We start from the raw sequence: 14,264 nt of genomic DNA, 5'->3' as shown, positions 1-14,264 counted from the left end.
CTTGGCAAACATTGCCTTTCACTCTCTTGCTCTCTGATATCGTACCAGTGTGTGGCTGCCTTAGATGGTTCTCTGCCTCAACTTCTGACCTACACTACCTGTGGGACACCCAACCCGTGGACTGTGTCACTGTAGTTTCTACTTCACCACACTGCTGATGTGTACATCACTTGAGCTGGGGACTGTAAGACCCGGACATCTGGCTGAATGTTGGTGCCCTGCCCTGTTGTTTGCTGCCTGTGACAGGACTGCCTGTGTGCCCTACAGAAGACTCAGCTGTCTGCTTCCCTGATTTGCACACAGTAGCCTCGTGATTTGAAGAAACTGCCAATGTATTAACTGTCTCACAGAAGTGAGTTGAACTGAGCCATTTGTATGCTCTGTGATTAATCAACTGTCTATTTCTTCATGTTGCATATGTTGTAGATGATAGATAGATAGATAGATAGATAGATAGATAGATAGATAGATAGATAGATAGATAATCATGAGTGTCCTGGTTTTGTTTCTCTAGAGAGCCCTCTCTAACACACACACACACACACACACACACACACACAAACATTTTATGTTAGTCAGGAGTCCATGTGCAGCTTACTGTCAGTATCTCGTTCTCAAAGTGTTGGCCAGTTCTCCAACTTTATCTCCAGGCCGGAGTGTGGAAGGATCTGTTTCTAAGCTTGTGTACTTTTTAGTAGAATCCTGTTTTGTTTTGTTTGGGGAGAGGGTTAGTACTGGGGCCTTCATGTTCTCATTGGCTCTTAGCTGTCTTTAATTCCTTATCACATGGACTTTATCCATGAGAAGTTCCTAGCACTGAAGCTTTCTTTGTTGAAGGTCATAAGAATAGCCTGCTAGCAAAGCAGCCATTGCAATCATATGAAATATAAACACAGAAGTGATAGTTAGTACTCTCATTTATTGCTGCTGTTGGTTGGTGCCCTTGGGACCGTTCCAGCTCAGAGTGACCCTTGGTACAACAGAATGAAAGACCACCCTGTTCTGTGCCATCCTCTAGCCAGAAGCTAATCCTGGGTTGAGGCCACCCTCAAATGGAAAGGATTGCAAAGCGACAGGACTACTACAAGGTGAGTAGCAGGAGGTGAGGATCACATAGAGGGGCATTGTCTCACAGTCATCCAGTCACACATCTGCTGACAGTACTGCTGCCCGTCTGTTCTTCCTGGAGGAGCACATGGGTGTAAAGAGACAGGTTCATTGTAAAAAAATGGCGTGAGCTTGGAGAGAGATGCATCATAGAGCCCTGTGGGAGTGGCGGTTACTAGCACAGCATGCACCGAGAGTTGCATGGCATCATTTCATGGCAATCTCTTTATGTTTTTCAAATGCTTAATTTACACATTTCATAAATAAAATCTTCACTAAAAATGATATGTGTGGCATTTTAAGTAGAATGTTCCCCATCAAGGTTTCATGATAAACCTGTAAAACTAACAGGATGGCCTTGCCAAATAAACGTGAAAACAGAAGAGGGGAGTTGACTGAAACAATTTTTTTTCAAATTGAATAAAATTAAAAAGCTACATTATTATATGGAAATACAATCAGAGTGTTTTTCATTGGGGAATTTCATAGGATACTAGTGCCAAGAACTAACATGAACTATGTGCAGAGCTCCGTGTCAGCTAATTTTGTGATGACTTGCATTTGGAAAAATTCAAGTTAGTGTAGCAAAATATTTCTCCATGTTTTTTTAATATGCTAATACATGTATTTCACAATGGGTTTCAAAAACATGGAAAATGGAATTAAAAGATAAGAGAGTATTTTCACAACCACTGTGAAGCTCTCATAAATATTCAAAGGGCAGAATACCATATAGCATTTCCTAAAATTTGGGGAACATAAAGCCCTATTTTCAAGGAAAATCCTGTGGGACCTCCATGAACAGAATGCACTTCTTCAATGAACAGGAATATTCACTCTGCCAGATGAAAGCTGACAGAGTTGCCCTAGACCCCCGCAAAACTCACTGATTTGGTTACTAAAACCCTTAGGGAACCCAAAGAATAACAATAAAACTCCATAACGATGATGAGCTGATGACCCACATGTATTATAAAAGAGCATAAAGTCTAAGCCACAATGCTCACATTAACCTACGACTCCTTTGAGTCCTTGGGGTCATCCTGTGCTGTACACTGGTCCTCTCAGGGTGGTCGAGTCACTTTGTAATTTAATGTAAGGACTTTAAAGAACTCTAACTGGTTCCGTGATGTACTAATCCACCAGCTACCTTAGTGAAAGGAGAGCCTAAAAACAAAATGCATAGAAGCAGAAGAAGAAGATGTTTGAATTTAGAAATAAAGAGCTGAACCAATTGCCCAGAAGACACTTGGTCACTGCACATTTGACATTTGTGTATGCCAATTCCCCGGGACATTTTTAGAGAGCATAATTGAGCCATAGCCAATGTCCCCTCACTCCCTACATGCCCATCCTGTCTTCTGAATCATAGCTAACTCCATTATTTTTGTTAATATAGCCAACTAAACCAAACATAAAACCAAACCTGCCACCACCGAGTTATTTGAAATCCATAGCAACTCTATGTAGATAAGGGTTCAGAGACAGTAGCACTTTATGGGAGCCTGCAGCCTCAGCTTTCTCCCACAGTGTGGTTGGTGGGATTGAACTGCAAACCTAGCAGGAGTCTAATGTCTTGACCACAGGAGAGCAGGACTCAGATTAGGTGAGATTGATCTATCTGTACTATTATGTTTCAGGAATGTGGGCCATTTGTTTTGCACTTCTGCTCCTAAAATATGTTTTTGTGTATTAAGTTTATTTCAGAGTCCCTGTGGATATGCAAATCTACGTGTATCTATGAATTTGTACATACACATGTATCTGTGCATGCATATACATATATGGCCATATGGTTGGGTGGTTGGGTGCCATTGAGTCGATGCGATCTCATGGCAACCCTGCATGCACCATAGGAAAATCCTGCCACACCTGCACCATTCTCACCATTTCCCTGGTGTTGGAGCCGACCCTTAGAGCCACCGCGTGATTCCTCCCTGTGCAGGCCTGCCTCTTGTTGGCTGTCCCTCTACTTTACTAAGCATGACGTACTTCTCTGGAGACTGGTTTCTCCTGAGGACGTGCCCAAGTTATGTGAGATGTAGTCTCCTCGTCCCTCCATCTAAGTAGAGTTCTGGCTATACTTGCTCCAAGACAGATTCATTTGTTCTTTTGACAGTCCACAGTACTTTCAATATCCTTCTCCATCACGTAACTCAAATGCATAGACTCTGCTTTGGTTTTCCTTGTCCAATGTCTAACTTTCACATGCATCTGAGGCAATTAGAAATGCCATGGCGTTGATGGGGGAGGCGCCTTAGACCTCAAAGCGGCATTCTTGTTTTTGACACTTTGAAGAGGCTCAGGCAGACTTACCCAGAGTGCAATGTGTCCTTTGATCTCTTGCATTCTGAGTCCATGAACATTGACTGTGGAGTCAAGCAAGATGAAATCCTGGACCATTTCAAACTTTTCTCCATTTACCATGATGCCACCTATGGGTCTAGTTGCGAGGATTCTTGTTTTCTTGACATTGGGGTGTAAGTCATACTCGAGGCTGCAATCCTTTTATTGTTCTCAGAAAGTGCTTCTGGTCCTCCTCACTGTCAGCAGCAAGGCTCTGTCGTCTGCGTACTGAAGGCCGTTAATTAGTCTTTCTCCAAGACGGATGCCACGTTCTCCTTCATATAATCCAGCTTCTCTAATTGTGTGCGTGTGAATTCTAGAAAGTATTTAATAGCGCAGGCTTACATGTCAGAAAGAAGAGGAATTAGACCCTGTCTAATTCTGTCACGTAGTAGCTATTGTGACCTTGGGGAAGTTCCTCGGCTTTTTAAGCCTAACTGACTCCTATTAATAATAGGTCATATGATGCTAATTTAGAAAACTGTGTCACAATAGAAGAAGATGTAAATCATATTGCTCCAGAATAAATTCCCAGGTTTATTCCCATAAGGAGTTACAGTTTGTGAACCACAGGGGCAGTTCTGTCCAGTCCTATGAGTTGGACTCCACTTGAGGGCTGTGGGGCTGGGATTTTAGTTTATTAAGTTCTTAATGGCAATAATGATGATTATGGTAACAATTTCTGTTAGAAAAATTGAATACCAGACTAATTTAAAAGAGTTGCAGGCTAAAGATGTCCTAAATGGACAACTCTTCCAAGATGATATTCTGCTAAGTCCATCTCTTTCCCTGGTGTAGATTCCTCACACTACAGGGTTCTGTGACTCACTGACATGTCCCCACAGAAACTCACTAAATGGAGGAAAGGTCTCACATGGTGGTGGGTGCCTTTCAGTGCCAAGTCTAGTCCGGTTCCAATCACCTTCTAGTCCACAAAGCGAGTTCTGATGACAACGATATGCCCTACTCCAGGGTGTCCTTTAAGTTCCTATAGTGCTTCCCATAAGTCGTTGCCCCACAAAGGAGTTCCTTTATAGGCCAGTTCTCCATTACCCATTTGCCTGGCCATATGGCAAGGCCACTGACCACTTCTCATGAGTCAGTAAATATCCAAATCTATGGGCTCTCGCCATTTTCCAGTTCTTCCATCACAAGAACACGCACTTTGATCCGCTGATCTGACATGTGATTGCCTTCTCTAAGGTCTTTCACGTAACAGCTTTCCTGGTCTTCATGTAACAGCTTTCCACATCAGATGTCATCCACGTACCCAGGAACTGCCACCTGTGATCAGCAGAAAGTCATTCATAGAACAATGTCAATGCTGCAATCGGTTTGGGCAGCATCTCCCGGGAAAGAGCCTATGGGGAAGGAGGCTCCGGATTCACAGACACAGTGGTGTCACCATGCATTCTCTCCATAGCTTGTTCCATTGTATGATGGAACTATTTGGGGGTCCCACCTTCCTTATTTGAGCGTTTCTCTGACATGACCCAAGACATTATGTCTATCTCAGACTGAATGATGAGTTTATGTCTTTCTGTCATTTAAGGCAGTCTCAATCAAGTCCCAGTCCCAGAAGCAGACAGAAAATTTCCTTTCAAATTATATATACTGGGTTTCAGTTCTGGAAACTTCCTACTCCAGCATCCCAATGGTCATCAAAGGGCAGTGTACTTAGGTTTTTGCCACAAGCTCCAGTCAGCACACACACACAGAGCAGACACCTCCAAAAATCATATCTGGATGTGATTTGTAAGGACCTCGAGGCAAGGAGAGTGAGACTGCTTACCATAGCTCAGACAAAGCCTGCTGATGCTCAGGCCCCCATGCAAAAGCTGTGTTCTTCTTAGTAGTTTGGTGGATGGGAGCTAGCAATATTCCCAAGCATGGAATATGAGTTCTCTAAAATCCAGATAGGCCAACTAAGTGCCAGTCTTCCTGTTGAATCATTGGAGCAGGTTCTTGGTTCCATGTGGAATTTCACAAGTGGTCCCTGCCCAACTTAGTCCGGAGAACTTCACTGTTTGGGCAGGGCCCTCGCTTGTTGCTGCATTTATTATTCAGCCTCTTTCGGTAAAGAATATTGAAAGTACCTTGAACTGCAAGAACAAACAAATTGGTGCTGAAAGAATGCACCTTAGAGTACAAGGATAGTGAGACTCCATCTCCTTTACTTTGGACACCTACAGTTTGTCCTGTGACGCTCCAGAGGCAGCCATTCTTTAAAAAGAAGCCTTTGAATTTGACAAGCCAAAGGAATGTGCTATCATTGGCTCACAGTAACCCTCTCAATGGAGGGCAACAACACCATCTTTTCTGCCTGCATTTTTCTACCAGTATTTTGGCTCCAAAGATGGGTGAGGAGGCAGAGAGTAGAGGTCTTCCCTTTCTAAGAGGAAATGAGCAGCCTTGTAAGAAGAAATGGCTTTGTACTCTTAACGAATGAATAGGGATATTTTAATATCAGCATCTATGTTTATGTTATGATTACTTAATGTTCTGCTGGGGGATCTGTTTTGCATGGTAAATATTACTGCTTTCCAGAGGATTTGGTGCCTTATCAAAGAAAGCTGTAATTGGGCAACTCTTGAGGGCCCAGTCATTCCAAGGGGATAAGCTATCAACGCTGTACAAACACAGAACATGCACATTTTACAGCATCATTCTGTATTTGATGGAAATTATTTTTGATAAAAGACAACTCCCAGAATAAAGTCAAATTATGCAGCTGTTCCTACGGACTATATAAAGCAGTCTGACAAAGATTGCTGTGGGGTGTTAGCATGAATATTAGCTCACATTGGGCCCATGTTTGACTCTGAAGCCAGTTGTAGTGATAGTTTAACATTTCCAGTATTGATGGTGCTTTTTTCTTAAATGAAACAGCTGCCAAGCTCTGCCCCCAGTGAGTATATGCATCAAAGAAAGCAAGTCATTCTGGTACAGTGGTTACTTTCTTCAATAGATCATCACTGTGTGACAAAACAATGTTTCCCTGTGCACTTACCAACGTGATATTTCTCACATTCACATGCTAACTTCAAATCTGTCTGATCTCAATGTTCACCACTGAAGTGTCAAATAAGAGTCATTTTTTGGTAGAGACCCTTTATTTCTAAGTTTATCGAATCACAGACAGGTCCGTTGTGAGAGTGCTAAGCACACACACACAAAATATGTTACACAGTCTATTGTCTGCATCTACATCCTCACCGAGGTGAGTTTCATGATTTGGGGGTTTGTGTTAGACAGAGTTCTCTAGAGAAACAAGATCAGGACACTTATGATTTTATAGATAGAGGGATAAATACATAAGAAATAAAGAGCTAATTAGTCTGTAGAGCAGTACAAATGGCTCAGTGCAACTCACTTCTGTGAGACATCTAATAAATGGACATTCCTTCAAATCTCAAGGGTTGCCAGGTGCAAGTTAAAGAAGCAGAGAGCTGAGTGCTCTGTAGAGCAATTCAAGGAGATGTTTTGATGCAGTGGCTACAACCACAGGCAGCAAACAGCAAGGCAGGTCACCAACATTCAGCCAGATCACAGAGTCTGACAGTCCCCAGCTCAAGATGTGTACACCAGTAGCATGATGAAGCAGGTCTTGAAGGAACCTCAAACTGCAGCAACACAGTCCATGGGTTGGGTGTCCCACAGGTAGTGTAGTTTGCAAGTTGAGACAGCTAAGGCAGCTGCATACTGGTCCAATCATCAAAGAGCAAGAGATAAGAAAGGTGAGGCTTGCCGGGCCATTTATCTCTCTGCCCTTGAATTAATCCCACGTGTATTTATTGGCTAGGTTGGCACAATAAACCTACCTATCACAGGGTTGTAGTTGTTTTTGTTGTTGTTTGGTGCCATAAAATTGGTTCCAACACATGGGGACCCTGCACAACAGAACGAATCCCTGCACGCTCCTGCTCCTTCCTCACAATGGCTCCAATGAGCAGTCACCATGTCAATCCTTGTGGAGGGCCTTCTTCTCTTTCGCTGCCCCTCCACTTTACCAAACATGATGCCCTTCTCCACGGACTGGTCTCTCCTCACATGTCCAAAGCACATGTGTAAAGCAAATCTGCCATTGTTGCCCCAAAGGGGCACTCTGGCCGTACTTCTTCCAAGACAGATGGGTTTGTCCTTTCAGTAGTTCATGGTGCTTTCAAGGTTCTCCCGCACCACAGCTCAAACCCATCGATTCTTCCACAGGATTCCTTATTCCATTCTGTTTCCACAACTGCCTCCTGCTCCATGTACAAGGCCTGAGTGAGTATGAGGTAATGGAGACTATCATGGCTTGGCGAGGTGCACCTTAGTCCTTCAATCCTCTGAGGAAGTACAGCAGAGTTAGCTAATGCAGTGCAGCTTTTGAGCTCTCGACTGCTGCTTCCATGAGCACTGATTGTGGATCCAAGTAAGCATCCCAAATCCTTGACATCCTCAACCTTTTCTCCATTTATTATGTTTTACCTAGGAGTCCAGTTGTGAAGATTTTGGTCTTGCTTACACTGAGTTGGCATCCTTGATTTCCATCAGCAAGTGCTTCAATTTCCCCTCACTTTCTAATAGCAAGGTTGTGTCCTCTGCATATCACAGGCTGTTAATAAGCCTTCCTCCGATCCTGATGTCACCTTCTTCTTCATTGAATCCAGTTTTTCTGATGATTGAGCAAGGATGCTGAGAGGATACAACCCTGACACACACCTTTCCTGATTTTAAACCTTGCAATATTCTCTTGTTCTGTTTGCACAACTTCCCCTTGACGCCGGTACAAGGTCTGAATGAGTAAAATGAAGTGCTCTGGAACTCCCATTCTTCTCAAGGGCATTCATAAATTATCAAGGTCCACACAGTCGAACGCCTTTGCATAGTCAATGAGACACAAGTAAAATCTTTCTTGTATTCTCTGCTTTGAGCCAAGATTCATCTGACATCAGCAAGGACATCCTTTGTTCTACATTCTCTTCTGAATCTGACCAGGCATACTAATTTAATTAATTCTTCACCAGGAAGAGGTTTTATTTTTATTTTACTTTTTATCTGTGCTGATTCTTATTTTAGACAACTCTATATTTTGAGCAAAAATAAGACCTATGTGTGTGTGAGAGAGAGTTTGTATTCTCTTAATTGCACATATGGTTTAACATTTGGTCAAAAGGTAATCCCAAAGTTCACTCAAGGCCTAAGCCAACTATAGATGTGCTAAGAAATCGCATTCACACACCTGGAAGACTCCTAAACATTCTTTCTTGAAGATTTTTTAATGGACTCATAAAACCCCATCACCTTTTTTTTTGCCGTAGCTTATACACAATATTTAAATACCAAAACCTTCTAAATTAAGAAGCAAACTTAATCCAGGGATCCAAAGCACTCTTCCATGTGTTGTTTTGACTAAAACTGCTCATTTAAATAAGCGTTCTGAGCTATAGTCAGTGAATGTAGCCCTTCCAGCCACAATTCCTTCTGTGATGTGTTATCATTCTGGACTCGATGCCCGTGGCAGTGATCCCATTTGAGATGGAGTCCTCTGTGACAGGATTAAGGCATGTTAGTAGAGGCTAGGGCTACGTCACCATCCTATATTTTTCTAAGAGATATGGCCAGCTTACAATGAAACTACACCTCCATCAAAGCCATTCCTCGGCGTATAAGAGCTATCTGAGCTGCAGAGAGAAACTTCAGACCATTTGGCAGAGCACATCTTAGGCTGCTGTCTGATGCGACAGGGACTGCCAACTCCATATGCACTGAGGCCAGCACAGACACGCAGAGGAGCAGCACCGGGTCTATAGGGCCCCTCTCCTCATCTTGCCTTCGACTGTGGAGCTGTGGGAGAGAGTGACAGGTGGGCTGGCTTCCTAGCCCATGGGAGATAAGGCCACTGGACCATGTGGCTGATAGACTGAGGACCAGAGAGACTTGACTGCTGGCGGATGGAAAGTGTTGCTCTGGACCAAGGACCGTATCCTTACTGTATGCAGGTCTTGACTTGTGGTGATCTACGACCTCCCTAACAAACACCCTTTATTCTTAGTACTGTCTGTGAGTTCTGTGTAGCCAGTGCAGTGAATTATCAAACTCAGAACCGAAGTAGAGTGCCACGGGAGAGATGGTTGGTGTCAGACAGGATGAAGATGTGGGGTGAGGGTATGCCTGCCTCCTGTCTCCTGACACTAGGGAAGCCAGGAGAGGTCATGTATGTCCACCTCTATTGCCATGTACTGCAGTCCTTTAAGGAGAAGACTGGCTCGAGCACTCAAGAAGGACTAAGTGCTAAGACATGTAATGATGCTGAATTAACATGTTTATTCCTCAAGGGGACAACATTTTTTTAAACATTTTATTAGGGGCTCATACAACTCTTATCACAATCCATACATATACATACATCAATTTTATAAAGCACATCTGTACATTCTTTACCCTAATCATTTTCAAAGCACTTAAGCCCAGGGACAAGACATTTATAATCAGTATTTAAAACCCTGCCTACATAGTCACACATCAGGAAATATATCATAGAGGGCTTGCCTTCCTGGTGGAGAGCTCAGAGTGGCGTGGTGTCCTCTTGGCATCGAAGAAGCTCTGGGGCTTGTCTGCCACTGCTAGGGTTTTTATACACTGAGGCAAACAGTTTTGCTTAGTCTCACATTCCATCCACGGGCCTGTCTGGGAGTCCTGATGAGTTCTACCAGTGGCCGCTGGAGTTTGTTTACTTGCATAAACAGCATGACTCTGTGCTCCTCACCTTGTGCTTTTTGTTCACTGCACTTGCTCACATTCAAAACAAAGGTCCAAACAAAACAGTTCAAAGTTTACAGTAAATCAAAATGGAGTTTTCCTTGCTCATGTCAAAGACCTAAAGGGAAATTATAATTTTTTTCTCTAAGCACCAGATATTGCCTCAAGATAATCTTTGTAACCTTCTCACCCATTATCTTATACAAGACTAGAGAGAGATGAGACAGCTATATTTAATATCTCTGAATGACCAGTAGGACACACCGTAGTGAGAAGGATGGGGCATAATGAGCTGTCAGCACTGACACAAGGTGAGTGCTGAAATCCTGTCAACCTCAGTAGGTAAATGAAGCTTGTATGCAGAACAACCAGATGCTTTAGCGTCAACTTTGACTCATGATAATCTTCACATGTATGTCAGAGGAGGCCTGTGATTTCTAGGTTTATCAATCTGCTACTCTTTTGGAACTTGGTCACCAAGTCTTGCTTCCGCAGCAGGTCTGGGTGAACCCTAACCCCCCAGGTCTGGCTAGCAGCCAAGCGTGTGCATCCTCATACCACCTGGGGACTTCTTACCTTCTGAAGCTTCCAAAGAGGTGGGCTTTGTTCCCGAAATGTCACCACTTTTTATGCTTTTACAATTTCAGACAATGAACTTTCCTCAGATAGTCACCTGTGTGAATATTTTGAAAAAAATCATTGATGAACACATTGAAATGTAGTTAACATTGGATTTAAAAATTGAAATAATAAATTAAAATTGATAATGTATTTATATCAGTAAACATTCATCTTGCTTAAGAAGAAAAATCTCAAGGACAGGAAAAAAAACACCTTATGGACAATGGACAATGTTTTACATGCATTTCCGAGAGAGACAAACCTAAGGCAGGGATAAGCCAAGCAGCATTAATCCATCTCTAATGAGACATTGATGGTCCACTTTATGTGGACCCTTTGTTCTAATCGTATATGCTTGTCTTTAGGTGTCATGTTGTGAGGGTGAAAAAGAACACGGAGACAAACTACTGAAGATAAAATCAAAACTTGAGCCAGGAGCAAATCTTTTGGAAAGCATCATGGATGGTCTGCATCTGCATAATAATAGGACAGAACTCTGTTCTTGAAAAGTCAACTGGATATAAAGATAATGCCAACATATTTTAAAACAATTTGGAATGCGATTTTTTCTTCCGAAATAAATTCATGAGTGTGCACATGCATGGTTAGTAGTTTAGCATATGCACGGTCAACAGCCACCAAGCAACAGTCTCAGTGTTTGCAACTCTAAGGAAATAGACTCCACTTTCTATCCCGGGCAGACACGGACAGGATTTCAACTTGAAGGTGAGTATGGCACGTGCTAATGTTTTCTCTCGTGACACTGAGGGCATGTTGATGAGAATCCCAGAATGCTCACTTGGTCATCACCTAGAACTGGATTTGAGGCTTTGGGTTGGGTGCAGAGATTTTTTTTTCTCTAAAGAAACTGTCAGTGATAGATTAAGTGACTGAGTCAATATCACACAATCGGTGAGCAACAGAAATAAATATAAAAGGCAAGTGATTTGATTCTCAGGGCCAGACTGTGACAGATACCCAATTCAAGATGCTCATGATAAGGGTTTGTTAACCTAAAGACTTTCACAATATCTGCCAAACAATTTTTAAGTTGCAAAATTTTGACATAAATTTCTGTTTGCACTCCAAGACTTTCGGTGCTACTAAAAATGTCTGTAAAAGTTGCATGAGCAATGTTTAGAGCAGAGATTGAGATAGAAAAATAAAATGTCTGAATGATAGAAATGTGCTCATAAGGTATTAACAAATGCATTAGAAGACACGGCATCAGTTTCTTAATACATCAGGAAGAATTAAACATTTTCCCTCAGGTTCTGCCTCTGCTGTGCTGCCCTTATTAGTGGCCGGGATCTTAAAGGCTTGTCTTCACACAAGCAGCCAGCTTAGTGAGGGGTCAACAAGGCCCACATGGAAGAAGCGCACCAGCCTGTGTGATCCAAGGATTACAAATATTAAAATCTAAATCCAAGGGGTTGGGTGGAGATCGTGTCAGAGCTTAAATAATGAATATCTGGCTTATAGAAAGTTATGGATGACAGGGAAAGCCCAAAATCCATTTGCAGGGTCCCTGCATGGATTAAGCCTCTGATGAATGCCCTCTGAGCACAGACTAGGGATGGGAGCAGCCTAGCTGTCATGCAGAGGGCACTGGAAAGTTATTATTTCAGATACAGTTAGGTTACAATGGAAGGTCTTATCATTTGATCTCATTTTGACTCATTTTAATTTTTTCTAGTTTTTAAATATTTTCTGCTTTCTTTTTGATTGAGGATTTTCTGTTTTATGTTCTTGTTCACTTTTGTGGTTGATTTCTTATTAAAATGTTTTTCTGGATATAAAATCCAGGATAGGTGAATCTATCTATAGAGATAGTCACTGGATTGATTGCTTCCTGGGAGTAGGGCTGAGGAGGTTGTGGTTGGGGCTAATAATGATGAGTTACTGAAGAAACTGTTTTATAACTGATTGTATCCATGATTGTACAACTGTTCTAAACATGATAGACATATTGAAATGTATGGTTTGCAAGTTACATGCCAATAAACCTCTTAAAAAGAGAGAAAACTCAAATGAAGCCTTGGATGGGGTAAGTCTGCTGCACAAGTCCTTTTTCAAATGTTAAACAGCAAGATGTTACTCTGAGGACTATGGTGCACCTGACTGACATCAGGGCACTTTCAATAGCCCTGTGTTCATTGTTAGGTGTCATCTAGTTGACGTTAACTCACAGAACATCTATGTACAATACAACAAAACACCTTCTGGTCCTACACCATCCACACAATGGTTCTTATCCCTGACCTCATGGCTGTAGCCACTGCATCAACACATCTCCTTGAGGGCTTCCCTCCTCTTTTTGCTTCCCCGGCATCTTACTAAGCATGATGTCCTTCTTTAGGGTCCGGTCTGTCCTGACAGCATGTCCAAATTATGCAAGATGAAGTCTCACCATCCTTGCCTCTGGGGAGCATTCTCACAGGACTTCTTGCAAGACAGATCTGTTTGTTCTTTTGAGGGTTCGTGCTAGTTCTAACCACCTCATATGCACGTGATAGTTGGACAATGAAAAGGGAAGATGGACAAAGAATGGATTCATTTGAATGATGGTGCTATTAAAGAATATTTAAAGTTCTGTGGACCACCAAAAGAATAAACAATTCTCTTTTGGAAAAAATACAGCCAGATGGCTCCAGTCAGGTGGCTCCTTAAAAGTAAAAATGGCGAGGCTTTGTCTCACCTGCTTTGAATGTGTTATCCACAGAGAGCAATCCCTGGAGAAAGACCTCATGCTTAGTAAAGGAGAGGGACAGCAAAAACGAGGAAGACCACAGGCAAGTTGGACTGTTACAGTGGGTGCGATAATGGGCTCAAATATGAAAACACAGGTGCAGATGATGCAGGAGCGGCTGATGCCTTGTTCTGCTGTACGTAGACTTGGTATGGGTCAAAACTGCGCTGACTGCACCTAACCACCTCCACCCCACCGCAGTCTCATGTCGTTACAAATAAAATGGATAGCACTAAGATTTTAGAGAACTTACCACATACACCAACTGCTAAGCACCAAGCTAAGTCATTTATATACATAATCTCCCATTACAGAGCTTCAAATCCATTAGCTTTCAATTCCATTGTTCCGTGAATTTTTTTTAAGCCCCCAGGTATAATACATACAATTTTGTGATTAAATAGTTGGTATTATCTACTTTTATATAATGAGGAACTGGGACTAAGAAAGGTTTTAACAACTTAATCATTATTGACAACTTAATCATTAAGCTACGTAAAGGAACATTTCAAAGGGCAGCTCTAGAAGGCAAAATAAAGGATCGAAAGCCTCCTTTTTCTCCTGAGGAGCAGCGGGTGGTTTTGAACTGCTGACCTTGTAGTTAGCGGCCCAACTTGGAGTCCATCTAAATAAAATCAACGCTTGCTGCTGAATATAGTTTGTTAATGCCACAAGGTAGCACTCCCCTTTCCCCATG

At 42.3% G+C, this 14,264-nt stretch overlaps 1 long non-coding RNA gene across 4 annotated transcripts in view; it reads right to left on the bottom strand.

Annotated features, from left to right (window-relative positions):
- The window catches only part of LOC142430699 (uncharacterized), a 247,381-nt gene that overhangs the window by 64,589 nt on the left and 168,528 nt on the right, over positions 1-14,264 (bottom strand). For all 4 annotated transcript variants that reach the window (XR_012780652.1, XR_012780651.1, XR_012780654.1 and 1 more), the window contains one exon: positions 10,774-10,870. This is a non-coding gene — a long non-coding RNA (uncharacterized LOC142430699). The remainder of the gene's footprint in view (positions 1-10,773; positions 10,871-14,264) is intronic.

Source organism: Tenrec ecaudatus, chromosome 17, assembly GCF_050624435.1.
Source record: "Tenrec ecaudatus isolate mTenEca1 chromosome 17, mTenEca1.hap1, whole genome shotgun sequence".
NCBI classification, from domain to species: domain Eukaryota; kingdom Metazoa; phylum Chordata; class Mammalia; order Afrosoricida; family Tenrecidae; genus Tenrec; species Tenrec ecaudatus.
The sequence above is the reverse complement of the archived record's forward strand: the minus strand, read 5'-3'. Positions and strand labels throughout refer to the sequence as shown.